At 38.8% G+C, this 18,518-nt stretch overlaps 1 protein-coding gene and 1 pseudogene across 1 annotated transcript in view; one reads left to right on the top strand and one right to left on the bottom strand.

Annotated features, from left to right (window-relative positions):
* Slc35f4 (solute carrier family 35 member F4) overlaps positions 1-18,518 on the top strand; it is a 232,840-nt gene that overhangs the window by 131,824 nt on the left and 82,498 nt on the right. The gene's annotated exons all lie outside the window — the stretch shown is intronic.
* LOC110309252 lies at positions 246-1,283 on the bottom strand (annotated as a pseudogene).

The following is an 18,518-nucleotide window of genomic DNA, read 5'->3' as shown; positions in this document are numbered from 1 at the left end:
AAAAAAAAAAAAAAGGTTCCTCTTGGTATATGTTCATTTATGTACTTGGAGATCAATGCTTGCTGCAAAGGCTTTATAATATTAGATACCTTCATAGAGTTTCTCTCCTGTATGGTCTTTTCTCTTTAAAGGTCACTCCTTCCTGCAAAGGCTTTACCACATTGGTTACATTCATATGGTGTCTCTCCTGTATGTGATCTTATATGGCATTGGAGACCATTGCTTCCTACAAAGGCTTTACCACACTAGTTACATTCATTGGGTCTCTCCCCTGTATGTGTTTGTTTATGTTTTTGGAGGCCACCACTTCTTGCAAAAGCTTTACCACATTGTTTACATTCATAGGGTTTCTCTCCTATATGTGTTCGCTTATGGATTTGGAGATGATTGCTTTCTGCAAAGGCTTTACCACATTGTTTACATTCATAGGGTTTCTCTCCTGTATGTGTTCGCTTATGGATTTGGAGATTACTGCTTTGTGAAAAGGCTTTACCACATTCTTTACATTCATATGGTTTCTCTCCTGTATGTGTTCTCTTATGNTTTTGGAGATTACTNCTTTGTGAAAAGGCTTTNCCACATTGTTTACATTCATAGGGTTTCTCTCCTGTATGTGTTCGTTTATGGATTTGGAGAGTATAGATTACTGCAAAGGCTTTACCACATTGGTTACATTCATANGTTTATGGATTTGGAGAGTATAGATTACTGCAAAGGCTTTACCACATTGGTTACATTCATAGGGTTTCTCTCCTGTATGTGTTCGTTTATGTTTTTGGAGGTCACAACTTCTTGCAAAGGCTTTACCACATTGGTTACATTCATAGGATTTCTCTCCTGTATGTGTTCGCTTATGTACTTGGAGGTTACTCCTTATAAAAGCTTTACCACATTGATTACAGTCATGGTGTTTCTCTCCCGTATGTTTTATTTCATGCCTTTGACTATGTCTCTCATATGCAAAGGCTGTACCACATTGAATAAACTCAGAGGGTTGCTCTGCAGAACAACTTCTTTCATGCCTTCCATGACTTCTAGAAGTTTGGAAATGGTCTTCAATTGTATGTTCTTCCCAAATGTAACCTATAGCTGTGAGATTCCTATAGGTCTCTAGCATCACACTTTTGTAGAGACTCTTCTGAGAAGGATCCAGCAAAGCCCACTCTTCCGGAGTGAAGTTCACATGCACATCATCATAGGTGACTAAATCCATGTCTGAAGTTCTGAGCTTGCCTGAGCTACCCTCGCAGCACTCACTGAAGACAGTAAGAACACAACACATAGAAACATTGAGCTGGGTTGAGTATTTTGAGACAGGGTCTCTCTATGTAGTCTTGGCTATCCGGGATTTTGTTATATAGACCAAGCTGGCCTTGAATTCACAGGGATAGATCTGCCTGCCTCTGCCTCTGCCTCTGCCTCTGCCTCTGCCTCTGCCTCTGCCTCTGCCTCTGCCTCTGCCTCTGCCTCCCAAGAGTCAAGTTCTTTATAGTAACAAATTCTATTTTATATGTAAGTTTTTACTTTGTAAACAACAGAAATTTATTTTTCATAGTACCATAGTCTCAAGTCAAATATTAAGGGAGCAACATTCAGCCTCTGATTGGTGTCTAGTTCATACACAGGCAAGAAAGCTTTGTGGAATCTTTTGATAGAGCACATTTTTGCTAACATAAATTTTCTAAATATTCCATAATCACTATAAAACAAATCCTCATAAAAATTTTTGAAACTGAAATCATACTGAGTATATTTTCCATGAATGACTTTAACCTAAAACAAGCACCAAAGACTCTGAATAGTTCTAATATATTGTAATGAGTCAGCATACTTCTAAATGCCAAATGGGCAGAGAGGCTGTCAGAAGGGACCTGAAGCATTTTAATGGAATGAAAACAAAATCATTGAAATCTGTGGGATGTGCCAAAGCCATCCCTCTTAGGCAGACATTTGTATAAAATACTTTTATTTGGAAACCTTAGATGTCTCAATGATCTAGGTTTCTAAATTAAGAAAGTTTGAAAAAAGAGAAAAGGAAGAAAACCCAAAATCAAGCAGAAGACAGGTAATAATAAATATCAAGTTGGACCAGGCATGGTAGAACAGCCTGTAATTCCAACTTCCAGGAAGCAGAGGCCAAAGAACCAGAAATTCAAGACCAACCTTCATTATACAGTGAGAAATTGTTTCAAAACCAACCAAATTAATGAACAATTTTTTTAGGAGGAAGAGACAGAGAGAGAGAGAGAGAGACAGAGACAGAGAGAGAGGAAAAAAGAGAGACAGAGAGAGAAAAAGAGAGAGAAAGAGAGAGACTGAAACAATATAAAAGTAGAGGAAAATCAATTAAACAAAAAACTGATTCTCTGAAAAGATAAAACTAAAAAACAAGTCACCAAATGTACAAAACAAATGAACCAAAAGAAAATTTAAGGCAAAAATTACCAATATCACAATAGCCCCTTAACATTATCTAACTACATAGATAAAATGGACAAATAATTAGAATGGCATAAACTACAGCTTCAAAACTAGTGGTTTAAAATCCCATGGGTTCACATAACTCAACTCAGGGTTGTGTAACTAACCTTGAATTTCAGATTAAGATATCATTAAATAAATTTTGACATAGGTTTAGCCAGAATTTCCAACAGTTCCTGAAATATCTCTAAGCATACTCTTGCTATATTATACTACATATTTATGTGATTCATAGTCTCTGCAGTAAGGATTATAAAATCAATGTTTATCATCTTTGAACAAACATTGAAGATGTTCTCTATCCTATAGCATTGAATACAAAGCCATGATGTAATCCCTTATGTAAAACTCATTAGCATAGCTTACTAGTATGAAAATGAAATTTTACTTCCATCTTTAACAAATGATAAAATTATATGTATACCAAAGAATTGTTTTAAAATTAATTTGCTTATGATGCATTCTCAGTGAGGTTTTATTTACATATATATTTTATATACTTATACACCCAGGCCATGCAAAACATTCTCAGACAAACTGGAAAAAGTTTAAAAGGCTAGACAAACCACCAAGATAAAGAAAGAGGAAGTAGAAATGTACTGCCTTATGTATATTAAAATAATTTAAAACTCACTAGGTCTAGATGATTTCAATCATAAAATGTACCTGTCATTTAAGGAATTAGTAAAACCAACTCTGCACAATGTCTCCAAAAAATTAGAAGTAAAGAGAGTAACACCCGACGCTTTCTATGAAGCCAACACTACTCTGCAATCTAAATAAAAAACATAACAAGAAAACAGCAAACCATCAGTCTTCATTTGGGGACCAGAAATTAAAAATCATCTGGGACTCTGTGACAAGAAATATATCACAAATGTTACAGTAATAAGTGTCCTGGTTAGGGTTTCCATCACTGTGAAGAGACACCATGACCACAGCAACTCTTATACAGGACAACATTTAATTGGGACTGACTTACAGTTCAGAGGTTTAGTCCGTTATTGTCATGGCAGAAAGCATGATAGTACATAGGTAGACATGGTGCTGGAGAGGTAGTAAGAGTTCTACATCTGGATCTGCAGGCAGCAGGAAGAGACAGAGACACATTAGGCCGAGATTGAGTTTATAAGACCTCAAATCCCACTCCCACCCCCAGTGACACATATTTCCTCCAACAAAGACACATCTCCTGATAGTACCACTCCCTATGAGCCTATGGAAGCCATTTTTATTCAAACCACCACAATAATTAAAGGTTTAAAGCTTTCATTGTGCCTTGAGAAGAAGATCAAGGGTTAGGTAAAGATGTCTCTAGCATTATTTCTGTTCTTATTATATAAAGGTCTAAAGCAATGAAAGAAGGGAAAAGAAGACCATAAAATATCATTTTAGCTAGTTTCCCATCACTACCAAATATCTGAGGTGATTGATTAACTTATAATGAGAAAAGGTTGAACTGGGGAGATAGCTCAGTCAGCAAAATTCATGCCTTACAAACATGAAGGGCTGAGTCCAGTCCCTAGAATCCATGGTTTTTGTCTTTTGGTTTTTTCTTAACAAAGTATTGCATGGTGAGCATGTGTTTGTTCACAAGTGAGAAAAATGAAATATCCACTGATAAGAGAATAGTTAATTAGCTGTGAGATATTCATAAGATGAAAATGAGCTCAGGGAAACTACACAAAATGTTCACATGAATCTCACCAAAATCACATAGAATGAAGGAAGCAAGACACTCCAGGCATACAGTACAAACCCATTTGTGCAAAGTTCAAGAGACACTTCAGTAGTCAGCAGGTTCATCTATGCACACTCTAGCAGCCACACTCTGAGAAACCAAGGGTGCTTCTCAGCGGCATCCAGAAGCCCTGTCATGTCTGTCACGACATAAACAAATCCTTGGTTTCCCTCAGAGGTGACTGGAAAGCTGCTGCTTTCTTGGCTTTTACATCTTTAGTTGCTCACCTTTCTATGATACACGCTTCAGATTAAACCTGAAGGGTTGAGCTGTATGAGAATGTTTTATTTCTGGCTTGACTTAGCCCAGATATCAAGTGAAGTAAGTTTAAGGTTCTTGGGAAAAGAGTAGCATCTCACCTGTGCTCAGGCTCTAGCCCATTTTCTGCCAAGCTCCACTTCATCAGGGTAGGACGTCACAAACTAAAAGAAGACACTAGGATCCACTGTGTATTCATGGAAAGTTTTACCCAAACAAAACTGTGACTTGAAAGCACTCATTGGCTCACTTTAACTGTTTTCAGAGAAATATAATTACTTGAAGACGGAGTTGTGTGCCAAAACAAAGGGGTGCATTTATTATTTCTTTTTAGCAGTCTGCTCTGTGAGAATCGCAACAGGCTCTCATATTCATTGTTGAAAGGCCAATTAGTCAGATAGCTTTTGGAATAGTGAAACATGTAAGAATTCCTTAATTTTTTTTTTTTGCTATGTTTAAATTTCTTAAGTAGGTAGGCACCAAAATTTATATAATGCAGTATATGTGAGGGGCTTATCTGAAAGCATTAATTCAGCCAACCCCATCACTTCCTAGCACACTGGCTCCACCTTGAGGTGGCGGCTCACACAGGTAAGTGAGGGCACTTTGGGTAATGTGGATCTTGTTGGTGCAGTTATCTGTTCAGTATGAGCAAACAGAAACTATTCCTCACAAGGATTTGTTGATAAAGGAGGTCCTGGATTTGACTCCTAACAGAGAAAGGGGAGGGAGAGGAAGAGAGAGAGAGGAAGTGAATTAATTGCTCAGAGTAGCCAGCTATAGCATAAGGTAAATTATTTAGAGGCAAACCTTGTTATAGTGGTGGAAAACTAATACAATTATACATACACGGTCAACAATTCATGTAAGTGGTTAAATGGCTATAATTAATATGTTTACTCAGCCAAAGTGTTTTTATGTTTATTTCTGAAACATCTAAAACATAAATTCTTTTCCCCTCCCACCCTTCCCTGTATCTCCCGCTTTGTTAAGATGTCCTTTTCCTTCCCACTCCTGTCTTCCTCATTTTTCTTTCTCCATCCCTTCCTCCTCTTCTTCAGTCCTTTATACATTCCCTCTCTCCCTTGAGGTGGCGGCTCCTCACACACTCCTTTTGTTGCTTAACTTCTTTTATAGAACGTATATTGATTCCTTACTGCAAGCCAGACACTGTGCTACCTTCATTTACACTAACAAATAAGAGGTCATTGCTTTTTGGTGGGTCACAGTTAAAGGACACCAAAGGCACGAAAGTAAATTAAAAACCAAAAAAAGAGTTAATAGTTTAAGCTAATATGATTTTCTGACACGTTTGCTCCATGTGTCTTCAATTCTCAGTTCCAAGTGTCCCGGTTGGATCTCTGTCCCCATCTCACTAGAGGGACTGTTCTTTCTGTTTATTGACTAACTGTATCACAGAATTTGAATATTAGCACCATGAAAATATGAACGTCTCTCTTTTCTGATTCTATATTCCAGCACACAGTAGTAACTGATACTTGTTGCCAGGTAACTTACCCACTGAAAGTATCTGCCAGTGCTAACAGGGAGGACTTCTTATTCCTCCCAAGGATGCTAGCTTGGTCAGACGCCAACGTAAGTGTATGCTTTGGGATTGTGATAGAACAGCTTATGACTGAAACAGAAAGTGTGTAAGGATATTTTAGAAAAAGAAAAATCAGGTGTAAAAAGATTAGATGTGTAGCACAGAAAAAAATGTGGAATTCCCCACATCTTAGACTGGGATGAATTTGTTAGACATATGCTGAGTAGCCGTGGAACAATCTTAGGCAAAACAGTGATGTGGTCAGTGCTCGATTTTTATTTTCACGAGGATCATCTGTTGGAAAATGGAAATGGAAAATGGCTCCTATGGTAGGAATGGGGTGATGATTTCAGGACAGGATTTTTGTCCTTGCTGGTGCCTTGTTGTTTTAGCTGTGCCTTGTTCCTAAGAACGGATGAGCGCTGGAACAGCTTAGCCCTCCTCTGGGAGAAGATTGTCATTCTACATGGGCATTACATGGTATCACATGGGCAAACACATAAGTAACCTAGTGGCTGTGAGTTAAAGCGTAGAGGGAGAGACCTAAGAGAAAAGTAGGAGGCATCTTTGAAGGAGTGGGTGGGTGGGTTAGGGTGATGGAGAGAAGTAAATAATGGAGGGAGATTGTGTAATTTGATTGGAGAATGATATTGTTAGCTGAGGTCAACAGAAGCCAGCACTTCAATGACCGGCAGCAGAAAATAATTTCATTTTGAAAAATGCTGAGTTTGAAGTCTGTATAGGATATTTGTGTAGAAAATGATAGGGGCAGGGAGAAGCTAAGGCTCTCTTCAGTCATTTCCATGTATTATGCTTATAAAGAGATCATTACTGCAGTTGTAATGGCAACTTAAACATCATCTCAGCCAACTTCCCTATGCATGGTTTCTTTCTCTGATGCTGTTATGGAGTTCATGACCTCTGGGAAAAGATCATTGGCTCCATCTGGAATAGAATTAGTTAAATTTGTTAGAGCTAGTAGCAGGACAACAATCACAGAGCCAGATTAGAGATTGCCATATGAAGGGGGTTGAAGGAAGGGCTTTTAAAGGTAAAAACCACAAAGAACTTGAGTATTTATACAAACAAGCCAAGGCTGTTCTGCTCTGCCAAGATCAGGGAGTCAGGGTGACTTCAAAATCATTCTTGAATGTCTGAATATAACGAGTAGATAAACATGGCTGTACACTTTGGGGTGGGAGGGTCACTGAGTCAAAGGTACTGGAATTTATCTTCAGGGACTGGAGTCAGAGACATATGCCCAGTTGGTACCAAGATGAATGTCGATCGTAAAGTGGAGTTTCTTTAGCCATCACAGGACTAAGCCTCATATTGTTATAGCATAATTTTTAATGGGGTTATAGACTTTATTGATATGCTAAAACTTGCTAAGCATGCTAATGCATAACATATTCATGTTTTAGTTGCATGGTTAGGAAGTAAGTTTTCCAGTTCTCCTTTAAACATTTTTAAGTATGCCATCTGCAGCCTTTATTATAGTAACTGCAGTTCATTGTTCTTTATCTCACCAGTCGCTGGCTTTAATGCTTTGTATTAACTTATCATTAAACAAACCACAAAAATTAAACAAAGCATTGAATGTTGAAAATTAAATACTAAAGTAATTTGTTCAGCTCAAACTTTATTGTACTTTATTTCCTTATTGTCTCCTATGAATAACCAACACTTTCCTGCATCGATCCTATCAGTTATAAGTCCATTAGTTACTAAAGGAAATAGTTTTATTATTTTTTATAATGATAGATTTATTATAAAAGAAAAGCAGCGTGGTGTAATTACAAGGTGTTTTTATTTTTATTTTTAAATCAATATTTTTATTCTTTGAGAATTTCATACAATGTATGATCATATATTCATACAATGGTCATATTTAATCCCTCCCCTAAATCTTCCTCCACATACCACTACCTTCCTACCAACCCAATATAATGTCCTATATGCTTTACTATTTATTTACTTATTTATTTACTTATTTTAAAGCACATAGAGTCCAATTTGTGCTACTCAAATACTCTAGAAGGTGGGAGCCTTCTACTGGAGAAATGTCTACTTACTAGGAATTCCTTAAAGAAAACGAATTCTTCTCCCAAAAGTTGCCAGTACCACTATTTTAATAATGTTCTTCTTGTGTCCAGTTAGACTTGTGAAAAACAAGATTATGTTAATCTGTAATGGAAAACAATGGAGAGCCTTTTATCACAACTGTGATCCTACTTGAGTTCCAAGTATTTATTATTTGAACAACTCAATGAGCTCAACAAATTCATCTTAGCAAGTAGATAGAACAGCCACACAAGCTGGGCTGCAGGTAGGGGGTAGATAACTTGTTACTTGTAGAGAGAATCTTGCTCACCTTGACAATGAACTGCAGTTGAGGTAGTTCCAACTTCGTTATGGAACAAACATGCTCTAGAGATGCAATCACCATTAATCTCATCTTGATCGTCCTTAAGGGCTTCTTCAATTGAAACTATAAACATACACAGTTGTATTCTGTTATTATCCCTGTCTGAGTAAGCAATATAGAGAACCCACAATCTCATCAAAATAACCCACTATACCCTGTAATTTATAAAGCTGTCTCATAGTGATGCTGTAGTTAAAGATAACATCCATTCGCAAAGCGACAATTTGAGTTGTTTTTCCAAGGCTGTAATACGATGCTCTTAGCTGCAATCAAACCTAATTTATTCCAAGTTCTGCTTTCAAAGGCAATGCATGGTCCCACATGTCTTAACGCAATAGTTAGGAACAAAACTAAATCAATGTCCTTTTTGCTCCATCTATCTCTCAGCTTCTCACCATGTCTGTCTCTCTTTTTCATCCTCACCCCTTTCCTCATTAGTGACCCATCCTTAAATTTCTGGTATATTTTGAAAATGCCAAGAAATGTACCCTACTCCATACTAATTAGCTCAGGCTCCAAAGGAAAACTATTAGAATCTTCTCAGCATTTCTCAGGAGACTCTAACATGCACCCAGAACTGAACCACGCATCTGTTGGAGCAACACATATCAATGGCTCCATAGTCTTCAGTGTGACAATCCACCCTCTAGTGCACATTTTTCACAAGAGGACAAAGCCGTTCTGACCTTCATAGAGTATTGAAATTTTTCCCCAAAATTAAGGCTTCCCTCAGAAATGGCATTTCAGTGCATTAAGTTCCTCTTTCTACAAGTAGAAAAGAGCCACCTCACTACTGGTTAATTGGTTCTTAATAGCTCGTACTAAGAAAAAAGAGGATAAATTTCAGGGTGTAGAAAGGCAGTACCCACCAAGGTAGAGTCTCCTCTGTCTTGTGAGAGTGTCTCCTCTTTGGCTGGATGATAAAGGAATACAGGAGCTGGCGCTACAGTGCAGGAAGACTTAATTCTGCTGGCACAGAAGCATGAAGGAGCCAACAAGGATGTAACACCTGCAATTGCAAAGAGCTTATCACACACTTGAGAAGTAAAAATAATGCTCAGAATGAGGAATACATTTCATGTTAGGAACAAGACAGACAAGGGCTACCTACTGGGGAACTATTACACATAATTGCACTGTTTTGGTTATTTTATTTTATAAATAAAATGATAAATGAGACTGGTCTCATATATCCTAGACTGTGTTCTAACTTGCTACATACTTAAAGATGACTTTAAACCTCCTTTAACCCACAGCCTTGTGCATGCTAGTCAAATACTTCACCAAATGAGCTACATCCCATGCCCCAGGTAACATATTTAAACAAGACCAACTGCTGAGCAAAAATATATTCTCCAATTATGCCTCATGCAGTATCTATCCTTGGTACTACTGTGACTGTAAATGTTGATGCATTTTCACCTAACTATTTAGTTTGAGATGTAGATTTTCAACCAGTGAAATCTTGTATTGTAGAGTGGCAAGATGGCCCGATGAACACCAAGACACTACACCTAATCTCTGGAACCTTCATGGTAGATCCTTTAACATTGTCCTCTCAGCTCCACAAATGCACACAGAACACATATATGTGCCCCCTATTGTAAGACTCTGGGGAGCCTTAGCTTACCAGGATCCCCTGAGTGAACCATGTGGAGCCAGAATTGATGCAAAAAGCAAGAGGAATTTATTGTTCCAGTGCACTGCGGTCGTCCCAGACACGAAGGAGGGGTGGTGACCCTCCGGTGCCCATTCAGCGAGGTTTTATATGGTTTACAGGGGCAGAATAGAGTATCAGCAACTAGGCACAATATGATTGGTAGAACAGTGCACCCTTTAAACTGATTGAATAAGGTGGCAAGGACTTCCCTTGTCTGAAGGAGACAATGGTCCATCCTGTAGAATGTGTCCCACCCACAGGTCAGTTCTCACACTATGGTCTGAATGTTAATTAACCTCTCCCTTCTGTAGGGACAAGTGTTTCATGACCTTCCCAAAGCATCTTAGCTGACCTTTTCACGATAATAGCACACACTCTCCACCCCCCCATAAATCAATAGAAAGAAAATGTAAAGAAAAAAACGTAATAAAAAGAAATTTTGTATTAATTTGCTATAGGTACCATAACAAAGTATTACAAACTGAATAGCTTACATAAAAGAATTTATTTTCTCTCAGACCTGGAGGCCAGAAATCCAAGATTAAGATGTCAGCAGGGTTGATGTCTTTCCTCTCAGGGTGTTAGTGTTTGTCTTCTCCTGTCATCTTCACATGATCTTCTCTCTGTGCCTGCCCTACTCTTCTCCTTGACGGTATTGGTTGTAGTCGTTTAAGCTCTACCTTGCTGATGCTCTTCTTTTGACTTAGTGACCTCAATTATTGTCTCAACATGCTCACATTCTGAGATATTGAAGATTATAGCTGATGTGAATTAAGAGAGGGAATATAGCTCAGTCATTACAGGGTGGGGTCATGCCAGTCTGGAAGAAAGGAGTGAGGAGGTGGTGGAAAGAGAGCACAGTATCTATTACTAGCTGATGACAGATAGTCACTTTCATGAATATTTTGTAATTTCATTATATTGTGGGGTCTACATTTTACAGTCATAGCATTGATCCACGCTATCAACAACCTCCACCCCCAGCCAGAATATGTGAGCCTCTCTGACATGTGGTAGAAGAGACAGAACTCTCCCTTAGGTTTTCGGAGTAATATCAATGCATTTCTAACTGCATTCTCACCTGTCTGCAGCCCATGCCAAAAGCAATCAGAAAGGGGATCTCATGCTAAGCATCCATGTTCTAAGGTAGGAGAGTCTGAAGAGCAGGGAGCTGTTTCCAAAAGGACTGTAGGTTTCTAAAGGCTTTTGGCTATTGGCCCAGCTGGACTAATTTGATTTTTTTTCTAAAATCTCCAAAAGACTTCCCTGAATAGCTGAACTCATGCCTGAAAATAAGATCCTTTAGATGGGTCTATGGATAGCTCATTAATCTCAAGATATGGGCCAGGTAAGTAATTGCATTCTTTAGTAACCTTCAGATATCTGTATGCTTCAAACTCTTTGTAGATTTTTAAAAAGAAATGATATTCTGTAGGAATAAATGCCTGCTCTAGGCACCAAGTTTTATTCTAGACGCTATGGTTATGCCTTATTTCTTAGAACTCTGATTTCTACTTAACTTGACCATCTCAAATACAAGCAAGAACCAGGAATAAAGTTGCTCTGGGCAACAAACCTGAAAGTCATGTACCGAGGGTCACATGCTTTATGTATTGGAGATCTGCTCAGCTACTCTCTTGTGAGCTTGTTGACTCTTCCTGCCCATGGATTTCAAATGATTGTAGTGATCATCTGAGTTTTGAGTTCGATGAGCATCAGATTGTAAGATTTCTACTGGCCAGAATACAGCAGTGAGAAGGGTCACCTGGTTGTTTAGAAGAAAAACATTTCTGAAGACAAGTTTCTAACAAGCAAATGATTGTTTTTTAACATGGATAAATTTAAAGGTTGGTGTATAGTGTTGGTGTCAAGTCTATTCCTGCACACAAAATGTAATTTGTAATGATAACCCTGAGTTATAGAGATAGAAAAACTAGAGGCTGACTGTGAATTTATGCCAAACTTTGTTCAGGATGATAAAGAACTGCCTTGCTTAGGAAATATTTGCATCCCAAATAAAAAGAGGAAAAACTTAAAAACATTAGCATTGAACAGGATGCTTTTCACTTGCAGGAAATTACATGTCATGAGAAAAAAAAAGAAAAAAGAAAAAAAAACACTATAATTGTCCATTTCTAGCCCAAAGACATTCTCTGCTGTAAATCTGTAAATCCCTTCCAGTCAGCAAAATAAATTTGGAGGTCTGATGTCTGGTGGCCAGGTCCAGTGATGACCCTGCTCTTCCTGTGAGGCTGTTCCTGACTGCTCTTCCTTTCCCACATGACCTGGACTTTTCAGTCTGCAGGATGGGTTAGAGTCATCAGTCACTGCCACCAGAGGTTGGGGGCCTTGGATGATTCACCATCTTTCTCATGCTCCTAATGCAACCGCTTACCCTTATTCTTAATAAAGACATAACCAACCCATCTCTCTTACAGAAAAATAAGAAGCTGATTCTTCTCACATAAATTACATATATTAATCCACTTATAGTCCTTTACCCAAATTTCTAGAATATTCAAGTCATGCTGTAATATAAAGTGTAATATAAAGTTTCACTAGATTCAGATGTCCAGTTTAGGCTTAAACTGAAAATGAAAAGTCCCAGAAGCCCACCAGCACTAGGGCTGGCTGATGAGGAGCCCAAGTATCTGCTTATCTGCTTATAAACTCTATTGTGAATGACACAAGGAACACTCTCCCTTTCTCAGATCCCAGGGAAGTGATGAGGCTGCTGGAAGATCATCCTTAGAGGTGAAGGTGCCCTCTAGAAGGAAAAGCTGAACTGTGGTGGTGGTGGTGGTGGTTTTTATTCAAATTCCATTTACCAAAGAAGAGCCCAGAATAGCTTGTTCTAAGTCCCTAGGGATGGGGACTATGATCATAGAGACTGCTGCTCCTTCTGTGATAGAAACGTCCAAGGAATGAGCTGCTGTTGCTGAACCCCTGTGGGTATGGTATTCCAGAGAGAGGATGCAAGCTACCCTACCACACCTCCTCCAAAGTGAGTGTGGAAGAGTGGTACCTTCCTCGTGGTTCCCCTAAAAGAAAAGAGAAAAATGAAGAGGAAGGGTTACAGAAAGATATGAAGGGAGAATTTTCTCACTGATGAAGGGACCTAGAAAGAGCAAAGCCTCCAAAAAGCCATGCAGATCTCCAGCAGTATAGACTGTATAAGATGCTGCTGAGCTGAGCCAGAGAAAGTGCCCACTGAGAGTTGATCACAGACTTCTGAGCCAGCCAAGTTCTGAGACTGAGGCAGGTTTATATTTTTCCCAATCCAATTTTATACCACTTTAATTACATGCAAGTATTAAGGGCAAGTAGTACAATGAGGAACAAGCAAGGCAATAAATACAAATAGTCAAGGAACAAACAAGACAATAAACAAAGTCCCAAGATCACTCCCAGGATCACTGTTTCTACGGGCTTATCAGGACGATCAAGATATCTGAGCCTACTTCCTGTCCTAGCCCAAAGTCATATTCATGCCAGAAGCCTACTTCTTTGTTCCACCCTAATGTCATATTCCTGCCTAAACCTACTTCTTTGTCATGCCCTAATGCAAAACCAATTTCTAACAATAAGAAAAATTCTGGGGAAATCACCATCCCTGACCTCAAGCAATACTACAGTATGATACTGGTACAGAGACAGACAAATAGATCAAAGGAATAGAATTGAAGACCCAAAAATAAATCCACACACCTATGGACACTTGATCTTTGACAAAGAGGCCAAAAATATACAATGGAAAAAAGAAAGGCTCTTCAATAAATAATGCTGGTCTAGCAGGCAGTCTGTATGTAGAAAAATGAAAATAGATCCATATTTATCACCTTACACAAAGCTCAAATCCAAGTGGATCAAGGGCCTCAACATAAAACCAGATGCACTGAATCTAATAGAAGAGAAAGTGGGAAAGAGCCTTGAACTCATTGGCATGGTGGGGACATTTCCTAAACAGAACTCCAATGGCTCAGGCTCTAAGATCAAAAATTGATAAATGAGACCTCATGAAACTGAAAAGCTCCTGTAAGGGATAAGACAAAGTCAAACAGGACAAATCAGCAACCTACAGAGTAGGGAAAATTTTTCACTAACCCCACATCTGATAGAGGGCTAATATCTAAAATATACAAAGAACTCAAGAAACTAACCTCCAAAAAGACAAATGACAAAATTTAAAAATGGTGTACAGAGTTAAGTAGAGTTCACAACAGAGAAATCTCAAATGGCCAAGAAGCACTTAAAGCAATGTTCAAAGTCCTTAGTAATCAGAGAAATGTTAGTCAAAATGACCCTGAGATTCCACCTTACTCCAATCAGAATGGCTAAGATAAAAAACACAGGTGAGGGCACATGCTTGCAAGGATGTAGAGAAAGAGGAACATTCCTCCTTTGCTAGTGGGATTACAAACTGGTACAATCACTCTGGAAATCAATCTGAAAATCAGAAATAGATCTACCTGAAGACCCAGCTATACCACTCTTGGGCATATAGCCAAAAGATGCCCCACCATACCACAGGGACATGTGTTCCACCATCTTCATAGCATCCTTGTTTGTTGTAGCCAGAAGCTGGAAACAACACAGATATCCCTCAAACAAAGAATGGATACGGAGAATGTGGTTCACTTACACAATGGAATATTATTCAGCCATTACAAATGACGAAATCATGAGTTTTGCAGACAAATGGATGGCTAGAAAATATCTTCCAAAGTATCTGGGTGAGGTAACCCAGACCCAAAAGGACATGCATGGTATGTACTCACTAATAAGTGGATATTATCCAAAAAGTACAGAATACCTAGGATACAACCCATAGAACTTAAGTTTAAACACTACTGATTTTCAGTGTTAGAGATGAGGAGATTTGAGACACAGTCGGGTTAAGTACCTCTCTACTCTTTACCTGGAGAAGCTGGATTCAAACTCAGGCATGGAGCCTAGTCAGTCAGCCTCAACTCATCCTAACCCTGTTCTATGTCATGGTTATTTAAAATTGCCTTTGTCAGTTCCTAATACTGATGTGTTAGTTTACGTCTTTGATTATTAATGATACCAAACATTTTGTTATTGTATTGATATTGTGTTCCTTTCTAATTAAGTGTTCATTTATAGTGCTTGCTAGTAAAGTTAGTTTGTTGAATAGAGTCTTGCTAAATAGCCAAGACTGGCCTGAAGCTAACCATGTACCCAGGCAATCCTTAAGACTTAGATTCCTAAATGCTAATATTACAAGCTTAGTAATCCTTACATTAACTGCCACTAGTCTTTTTCTTTATTACTTATGAGAAGTCTTTTCTTTTTATTAGAAGTCTTATTTTTAACATCTCAGCCATTGGATAGAGTATAAATATTTTCCATAATATTCTTTCATTTTGCTTATGTGCCAATGATTTTTTAAAAGTATCAAATAATCCTATAATTCAATTTCCCTCTTTTGTGGCTTTTCAAAGACCATCGCTCAATGTTTGTCACTGTCTTATTATTCTAACAGATTTTCACTTATTGTTTCAGCATCTTGATTAAGACTATTTTCAAACAAGCACCCACACTCAATTTTACACAGAACACTTATATATAAACCACCTAGATTTTCAAGGTGAACATCATACTGTGCTTGCTGTATGCATAGCTATGCATCTACTCATACCTTTATCTATCCATTCTCCAGCCTTCTCTTGGTACGTTCCAACACAAATTACATGCAGCAGCACACCTCCTCTCTAAATGAGCATCGTTATATTCTACAACTTCTTACTCTAGAAACATCCTTGCACCAAGAGTCATGCACCTCTGCTAGTAAGAGATGAATATCCCGTGGAGAAACTTATTTCTGCACTGTGTGATCCTCTCTAAGTCATAATTAACTGGACCCTAATATCTTCCTACAATGTATGTCAATTTACTAGAGATGAAATAAGCAAATTTTAAGTGTACCTTCAGTAAGCTTTGACAGATACACACTCCTGCACACCTATATAAACTGAAGTTCTTTCACAGAGTACCCTGCCACAACTGGCTCTCTAACAACTACACAGAAAACACTGGTCTAGAATTTTGCACATAAGCAATTCACCACCTATAAAATTTCTTCACATCTTGGTAACTGAGGTGCAAATATTGCTCTTTGTAGAAACATTTTTTTCAAAGATGTTTGTGTCCTGAGATGCGTTGTAGTACACAGGTGCTGCCTGTCTCCTGGAGAAGCAAAGGGCAGGTGTGCTTACTACCCACCACAAAAGATGCTTCCTCTGGCATCCACTGCAGCTGTGCACAGCAGTCATCGGCCTCTGACCCAGGAGTCCTTGTCCTCTCTCAGCATGCATAAAAGTGTGGTGGGCTTTCAGTTAGCTTACAAGTAGGAACAAGTTAAGGACCCTTTGTGGTTCTTAACATGCAGTCTCTGTTGGTTTTATTATGGGGAAATACCTTACTGTACCATAGTTTATTTCTCTGTTCTACTGGTGAGAAATGTCTGGGCTCTGTCTAGTTTTGTTTTCTTTTTTCTCTGTTTTTGTCTGCTGTTTGCTTTTAGTTTGGGCTACTATGGATAAAATGCCTATAATACTTGTGCAAGTTTTTTTTTTACAGGTATGTTTTCAATTTAGGGATGAAGGTTATCGTGGGTGGAGTAGAATTGTTATGTTAGAAAATAAGCATATGCTAAATTTTTCAGAAATTCAAACCCTTTTCTAAAGAGATTGTCATTTCTCATTCTTACTGTATGAGGGGTCCAGTGGCACAATAGCTTTGTTTGTGATTGATGCTGTCTACATTTTTAGCCACTTCCATGCACATTGTAATAGTATCTGGTTGGGATATGATTCATTTGCATTCTTCCGGGAACTAATGGCATCAGGAGCACATGTGTGATGGACCATTTACATACTATCAGAGAGGACAGTCCAAGGTGGCCCTAGGTCTGCCTCTACCATATGAAGAAATAGCAGTGCTATGTCTGTTCCCTCCCTGCAATGTAACAGCAAGATGCTTGGAACCAGCATTCAATTTGCCACTCCCTTTAACAGCATTTGGAGGCTACATGCTATATGATTTAGCAGCAATACTTCCTCTTTTCCTCTTTCCCCTTCCCTGGGCTTATGTCATTGCTACAAACCCTGGAGAGCACATGAGGCTCTGTGTATAGTGCTATTATGGGTTATCTTGGTGTTCTGCACAACCTGCTCTACTCTCTTTCATTGCCCTAGATTATTCTTCCTCATCCTAGATAATCAAAATCAAAAATGTGTCTGACTTGATGTGCATGCTCATTCTTCCCACTGCTGGCTTCATAGCTCCAGTTCTTGCTCCAGACCTTCCCATGTGTTTTTGCCTTTCTACAACTTTCCATACTGAAGCTCCTTGGTAATCTCTGTCTCTCTGTGGACAGATACAGTGGTCAGTGTCTTTGTAGCCTCTAGAGATCTCTCTTCCACTAAGCTGAATGCCAGGTACATATGGGTTCCCTGGACACTTACTGCCTGGAAATAAATGATATACTTCAGCTACTTGGATGGGTGGCTTGCCTGTCTTTTGCTTCCTGAGAAAACACTATCAGTTGAAAAACAAATCAGACATTTTTTTTTTTAGGAGGGGGAACAATCCTGGTTTCATTGTTTCTTTGTCTGTTTTCCACTGCTGTATAACAACAAACACTTATAGTTCCACAATGTGATTGAGAGTTTGGATATAGGTTAACTTGGCCCTCAACTCGGGGTTCCTCAGAGCTGAAATGGAAGGGCTCAACAAGCAGTGATATTACTGCAGCTGAGAAGAATTCCCACCTTCAGATGTTGACTGGGTTCTTCTCTTGTGGCTGTGTGACTGGGGCCATGAGTGCTGGTTGACAGAAGTTGAAGTCATTATAGCCTCAGTGTTAGATTTCTGAAGAAACATAGAGACAGAAGGTAGAAAGAGACCAGAGTCTGGCCTTCAACAGATAGGGATTGTCTTGATTTGTATACACAGCAAGGAACAGCCTCTCTCTCACAGGAAACTGAAGGATCTGCCAGGGGAAAAAGCTGGCTGCCACCCTCTGCAGCTGAGGGGCTTGGGAATGAGGACATTGTTGCAGCTGTAGGATCTCTTAAGAATCTCTCCTTCCTAAAATTGTTAGTCCAAGGTGAGACAGACTATCAGATATTCCTTTCTAGGGTGGTTGAGCAAGGTCACCTATAACCTCATAAGAATCTTGTTTTACAGACTGGGCACTCTATCATTCATTTTCCTCATTCCTCAGATTTAGATAGTGACTGTCTTTACCTCAAAGGCTGTCAAGAGATTAAATGAAGATATTTAAAGGAACACTCCTCCATTGTTGGTGGGATTGCAAGCTTGTACAACCACTCTGGAAATCAGTCTGGCGGTTCCTCAGAAAATTGGACATAGTACT

The sequence above is a fragment of the Mus caroli genome, chromosome 14 (assembly GCF_900094665.2).
Source record: "Mus caroli chromosome 14, CAROLI_EIJ_v1.1, whole genome shotgun sequence".
Taxonomy (NCBI): Eukaryota; Metazoa; Chordata; class Mammalia; order Rodentia; family Muridae; genus Mus; species Mus caroli.
Note: the sequence above shows the minus strand (reverse complement) of the source record. Positions and strands in the feature narration are given on the sequence as shown.